The sequence below is a fragment of the Nycticebus coucang genome, chromosome 9 (genome assembly GCF_027406575.1).
Source record: "Nycticebus coucang isolate mNycCou1 chromosome 9, mNycCou1.pri, whole genome shotgun sequence".
In the NCBI taxonomy this organism is placed as follows: Eukaryota; Metazoa; Chordata; class Mammalia; order Primates; family Lorisidae; genus Nycticebus; species Nycticebus coucang.
The window spans coordinates 51,507,723-51,515,067 of NC_069788.1; positions in this window are offsets into that span (position 1 = coordinate 51,507,723).

The following is a 7,345-nucleotide window of genomic DNA, read 5'->3' on the forward strand; positions in this document are numbered from 1 at the left end:
TGGTATTTGACTATTTTTGTTTGTTGTTGTTTTTATTGTTGGGGATTCATTGAGGATACAAATAACCAGGTTACATTGACTGCATTTGTTAGGTAAAGTCCCTCTTATAATTGTGTCCTGCCCTGAAAAGGGATGTCACACTCCGTGACCCCCCATCCCCTCCCTCCGTCCCTCTCTCTGCTCTTCCCTTTCTCCAGCCCCCTGGTTCCTTTCCTCTCTGCTCTTCCCTTCCCCCACCCCCTCCCTCCTTTCCTCTCTCTGCTCTTTCCTTCCCCCACCCCCTCCCTTATTTGACTGTTTCTGACCTACAAAAAGAGCAATTACATTTGTTTAACCTAATACATAAACATCTTTTCATGTGAGAATTTGGGAGTCTATAACAATCAGCAATTTGCTCTGGCTTTATCTCCAAAATGTACCTTAAATCTGTTTATCTCTTTTCATATCCACTGCAAACCCATGGTCCATGTCATCACTTTTTTCTCACTTGGGTTACTGTTGTGGTCTCTTGACTGGTCTCCTGGATTCTGCTTATGACATATTTGCTTCTTTAAAGAGCCAGAATGATCTTTAAAAACAAAAATTAGATCGTGCTTTTCCCTTCCAGTGACGCCCCATCATGCTTAGAATATACAACCTGGCCCCTATGCACCTCTCTGACCTAATCTTATGCCAGTTTCCCCTTAATTCACTGCTTTAAACAGAGGGCCTTTTAGTTCTTGGGACACACCAGATTCATTCCCGTTAAGACTTTGCATTAGGTGTTCCCTTTTCATGGAACTATCTTCTGCAGAATTTCCTAAGGCTGGACATTTGTATGTCAGTTAGAATGTCTGCTCCCCAGAAAAGCCTTTTCTAACCATTCATATTAGTCATTTTATCACTCTTTTTCAGTTCATTATTATGTTCTGCATACCACTTAACTCTATTTGTTATTTGTCTTATTTGTTTCCCTTTACTGTAATGTGGGCTTACAACAGCAGGGACTTTATTTATCTTATTCCCTAGTATATCCCCAGGGCCTAGAATAGAGGCATGACACACAGCATATATTCAATAAATCATGTTGAATAAATAAATAAATAATGGTAAAAAGTTCTTGACATCATAGAACTTAGTCTAATAGAAGTGATGTTGTTTGAAACATAGAGAATGGGACCTAACTTGAGGGTAAGAATCTTGGTCAGTTATAATAAATAACTGGAATATAATGGGATATGCCTTTATAATTGTAAAATTTCTAAAAGATGAAATTAATTGTAATATATTTCATTTAAACTAATATATCCAATTATTATAACCTCAACATCTAATCCATGTAAAAATTATTAATGAAAATTTTGCATTCATTTTTTCATAATATCTTTGAAAGCTGGTGTTTATACTTACTATACATCTCAATTCAGATTTTAAAATTTCACTGAAAATACTGAGATTATATAAAGCTTAAAATGGAAAAAGTAGATTCACATACCCAGATTATTCTAAACATATGTAAAGGTTTTTGTTTTTTTGTTTTGTTTTGTTTTTTTAAGACAGTCTTACCTTGTTGCCCCAGGTAGAGTGCCATGGTGTCATAGCTCACAGCAACCTCAAACTCTTGGGCTCAAGCAATTCTCTTGTCTCATCCTCCCAAGTGACTAGGATTACAGGCGCCTGCCACAACACCTGGCTCTTTTTTAGAGACAGGGTCTCGCTCTGGCTCACACTACCGCAAGAGCTCAGGTAGTCCACCCACCTCCACCTCCCAGAGTGCTAGGATTACAGGTGTGAGTCACTGCACTGACCTATACATAAAGGTTTTAACAGTAACTAAATTGATTGTCAGTTTTTTAATTTAATTAAAATTAAATAAAATAAAAAATTTAGTTCCTTAGTTTCTGGCACATGTACCTGGGGGCTACTATTTTGGACGGCACAGATCTAGAACAAGGATAGAGTATCTAAATTCCTAGTTGGGTCAAGGGGCAAAGGAGAAGGTAGCCCCATATAACATGGAGGGAAAGAGATGTCTGCAAAAATGCAGTGTAAACTCTTTATGAAAGTCCCATTTGAAGACAAATTCCTTTAGTCCTCACTAGTAGGTGGGGTAAGGCTTTTTTGTTTTTTTAGAGACAGAGTCTCATTTTGTCACCCTCAGTAGAGTATCGGGGCATCACAGCTCACAGCAACCTCCAGCTCTTGGGCTTAGGCGATTCTCTTGCCTCAGCCTCCCCAGTAGCTGAGACTACAGGTGCCCGCCACAACACCCAGCTGGAGATAAGGCTTTTTAAAGTAGACTGCATTTTAGCATGATTTTAAGTACTCTGGGATTCATTTTCTGGGGTAGAAAAAGGGTCCAGGAGTGCTGGTCACATGCAGCATGTATATGATATGGAGCAATCAAAAAAATCAGATAATTTTTTATAGAGTAGTTGTTCTCAACTAGGGGTAATTTTGCCCTTTAGGGGACAGACATTTGCTCCCAAAGTTGTCTGGAGACATTTTTGGTTGTCACAAGTGGGAAGTACTAGTGACATCTAGTGGGTAGAGGACTACCATCCTATAATGCAAAGGACAGCCCCTCACAACAAATTATCTGGCCCCAAGTGTCAACATAGAACTAAGGTTGAGAAACCTTGCTATAGAGTCCGACCACACTGATGTGCCTTGAGAGGATCTTAAGTGTGCTGCGAAAAATTTTAAAGATCATTAAATTATTTATGAAAGAGGTTCAAAGCACAGTAAGTATATACATATAATCTATATATGTATATATATTTTTTTTACATAATTTAAGTGTGCCATGGAAGTTTAACTATGGGTTCAAGTGTGCTGTGAGATATAAAAGATTGAAAAGCATTGCTATAGAGGATTGGAGTAAAAAAGTGAGAGATAGCTATTCTTTTAAAATATCAGCTTAACTCCCTGTGATACTACTAAGGAGAGAACAGTTTAGTTTGAAGCATTTCAGAATTCCCAATTGTGTTTTCACTGTTGAAAGACTTTGTGATTAGATTATAATGAAAAAATTTTATGCTCAGGATAAGAGTGTGGACATTTTATGAATAATATAAATAATGTGTGCTGCAGACATAAAACTTGAAGCACCTTGGGACCACGACCTTATCTATTCACCTTTGTGTGGTTTCTTTTTCTTTTCTTTCTTTTTTTTTTTTAAGAGACAGAGTCTCACTTTATTGCCCTCAATATGGTGTCACAGCTCACAGCAAGTTCCAACTCCTGGGCTCAGGCGATTCCTTTGCCTCAGCCTTCCGAGTAGCTGGGACTACAGGCACCCACCACAACACCCAGCTACTTTCTTGTTGCAGTTTGGCTGGGGCTGGGTTCGAACCCACCACCCTTGGCATATGGGGCTGGCATCCCACCAGACAAGCCATAGGCGCCGCCCCTCTTTTTTTTTTGAGACAGTTTCACTTTGTTGCCTGTGGCGTCATAGCTCACAGCAACCTCCAACTCCTGGGCTCGAGTGAGTGTCTTGCCTCAGCCTCCCAAGTAGCTGGGACTACAGGCTGGTCTTGAACCTGTGAGCTTAGGCAATCCACCCGCCTTGGCCTCCCAAGTGCTAGGATTACAGGCATGAGCCACTGCACTTTGTATGGTTTCTATCATATGACCCACTGTCTAAAATATGATTGATGCCAATGTATTAGAACTACCTATCTCCCTCTTCTATCTTACCCTAGCTCCATCCATTGTTCTTCTCCCGTGCGCTTGCTCTTTTTAAAAATTATTCTTTTTCCTTGCACCCTTTCTTCTCTATCTTGTTTTCTCCCTCTTCACAATTGTTGCGTTACCGGAGACACGAACGAACAGCAGCTTTGCCATGGGTGTAAACTCGCTCCTGTAATTATTAAGTCAAGAAACGGACTACACGAGATGGGATGGCGTGTAGCGAAGATCTTTATTTAGGGGTTTTATTTTATACTTTTTTAGTTACATACACACTTAATCTATCATCTGTTAGTTCTATCATTATCTTATTTTACCTATCTGAAATTAACTTGAAAGGAAATATTTTATCATATCAATACAATCACTTTTGTAGTAAACATCTTATTCTAAACAAAATCATAAAGAAGAAAGTAGCCACAGGGGAACAGAGTTAATGGAAGAATATCTTCAAGCATTCACTCAGTTTACTCAGTATGAAGTAATGACTGTGTCTTTTCCTCAGGGCAGAGCACCTATAGACCTCTGACAATATGTTTTTAACATATGTCAACCCTCTGGCCCATATCTCTGAGGAAGGGCGGCATGCCCTTGGATCTCAGGCTTCACGGGGTGTACAGCTTCAGAGAAATGGCTTATGGAATTAACTCCAGGGAAGCCAACTCTGCGTATATCCCAGGGGGGCCCAGGTCCCTTAAGCCTCTGGAAGAAAAGTCATTTTAAACTCACACTAAATTCACTTTGTGTGCTTGATGTAGGATATGTTTATTTCTAAATATTATCCTACAACAATGCCCATTCATATATCCTACAGCCCCTTCCTCAATACTCATCTATTTTTTCCATTCATAGCTATTGGCTTCCTTACTCAGAATCACCAGTTCACCACCAAGCCCAATCTGTGTCTGAGAGAGCTGCCCCTCGTATTCCCTGTAGCTACCTCATAATCTACTGTCTTATCCTGTTCACAGAAACTACAAAATACAAGTTTTTGCTTCCTCCCACAAAAAAAAAAAAATGCCTCTCAAAAGATGGGAAGAGCAGTAAGCTATTTGCTTCTGACACTACTCTGAGAAACTGCCTTCCATGTTTAGGGTTTTCTTAGAACAGGTGCTGTCCATCCAAGATGGCTCTCTCCTAGAAACCAGTGATTCTAAATACAATGTGCAACACATTACATCTCCCTTTCAATAACTATGTCTTTGATTGAACTCAGTGCTCCTCTTACCAACTGGCTGCACCCTCAGCAGTTTCTTTGGTGGGTTCCTACATGGCACTTAGGACATTGCCTACTTAGCTCTCCTTTGACCTCATGCCTCCCTTGCCTGCAGTTATCCCAGATCACACTGGCCTTTCTTCTCTTTCCTGGATCATGCTAGGCTGTCTCTGGCCTCATATCTTTTTCTTTCTCTGACTTTTACCACTACCCCTCTTTCCACTGTAAACCAAACCTGTGGTGGATTCTGTGGTGGCAAGCTGGAATCAACATCAAACCTAAAAAGGGTAGCATGGTTGTAGTACTCCAAACTACTCTTCGCTCAGCCTTTAAGAGTGCAGAATTCTTAAGATTAGAACAGCTCTTTGAGGGTCGGCACCTGTGGCTCAAGCGGCTAAGGTGCCAGCCACATACCTGAGCTGGCAGGTTCCAATCCAGCCCGGTCCTGCCAACAACAATGATAGCTGCAACCAAAAAATAGCCGGGTGTTGTGGCGGGCACGTGTAGTCCCAGCTACTTGGGAGGTGCAAGGAGAATCACTTGAGGCCAGGAATTGGAGGTTGCTGTGAGCTGTGATGCCATGGCACTCTACCCAAGGTGATAGCTTGAGGCTCTGTCTCAAAAAACTAAACAAAACAGTTCTTTGAAAACAGCAGGTATTCAGACCTACTAGCTAAATTGAATGGTCTGTCATACAGAGAATGATAAACGAAAAAATCCCCGTCCATATGTCTTTACCAATTTTAGGAAAGCTAATTTAATCTTATGGTAGCTATGATCATCTTTCTCACCATTTCAGAAGACTCTAACTCAGGGAAAGATAAAACAGAAATGAAAGAGTTTCCCCTTTAAAAAGGCCTGTGAAATTTTTAAGCATTGTAGTATTTCTCAGCGAGACTAAAGGGAAAGGGTGGAAAGCCATTTTTCAGTAAACATCTAACTTTATTTCTTCAAGAAAGATATTTTTAATACTAAAGAATTAATGGTTTACTTTTCATGACCAGTAAAAAATCCTTTCCTCAGTTGTTTCATATGCTTCAAAATATTGGTCAGATAATCTGAGATCCAAAAGAGATGGATTTAAAGTTATACGTCCCTAATATACCCTCATCTCCCTCCCCAACAGCTTGTACTGATCACTTACTGCTTTCCTTTCACCCTGTTTTTCTTAGCCTCTTGTCTTTCATTTTTAGATAGGGTCTCTTACTTTTTTGGTGAGAGGCCTCTCACCTTTTGCGCAGGCTGGAGTGCAGTGGCATGATCACAGCTCACTGTAACCTTGAAAGCCAGGACACAGGTGATCCTCCTGTCTCAGCCTCCCAAGTAGCTGAGACTACAGGCCCCTACCACCATGGTTGGCTAATTTTTCTTTTACCAGAGACAGAGTCTGGCTGTGTTCCAGGCTGGTATCAAACACCCAGCCTCAAGCAATCCTCCCACCTCAGCCTCCCAAAGTGCTGGGATTGCAGGTGTAACTCACTATGCCCAGACAGCCTCCAGTCTTTTCTGATGCCTTCTTTTTTATCATTGGCAAACAAAAAACTTATACAAAATGATCACACGCCCTACTTTAAGATTTTTTTTTTTAAAGGACAAATATTTAGGCTGTTAGTAATGTGAGAAAACCAATTAGCACTGTTTTAGTTTTTAATTTCAAAAGTAGTTTTCATCTATTTTAACTTGTCAAAACATACCTGGTGGGCTTCTGTTATCATTTGCATTTTATAGAAGGTAAAATGAAGGCAGAGAGGCAGCCCCTGTAGCTCAGTGGGTCAGGCGCAGGCCACATACACACAGGGTGGCAGGTTCAAATCCAGCCCGGGCCAGCTAAACAACAATGACAAATACAACAACAACAACAAAAAATAGCCGGGTGTTGTGGCAGGTGCCTGTAGTCCTAGCTACTTGGGAGGCTGAGGCAAGAGAATCACTTAAGCCCAAGAGTTTGAGGTTGCTGTGAGCTGTGATGCCATGGTACTCTACCTAGGGCGACATAGTGAAAATCTGTCTCAAAAAAAAAAAATGAAGGCAGAGAAAAATTTTAATGTTTTGTCTAAACTCATACACTGAATAGTCAAGTAAAAAGGAGCTAGACTGTAGCTCAGAGGTCTTCAAACTACAGCCTGCGGGCCACATGAGGCGGTGTAATTGTATTTGTTCCCATTTTGTTTTTTTACTTCAAAATAAGATGTGTGCAGTGTACATAGGAATTTGTTCATAGTTTTTTTTTTTAAACTATAGTCCAGCCCTCCAACTATCTGAGGGACAGTGAACTGGCCCCCTGTTTAAAAAGTTTGAGGACCCCTGCTCTAGCTTCATATAATTCTCTGTCTTTCAGACTAGGAAACATTGTTCTTGGGCTGCAAGTAAGCAATACTGTGAGTAGACAAGGCTTTCAGAGATAACTTTTGATTCCTCCCAAAAAACTGAACTAATTTGAACTAAAAAGAAATTTTA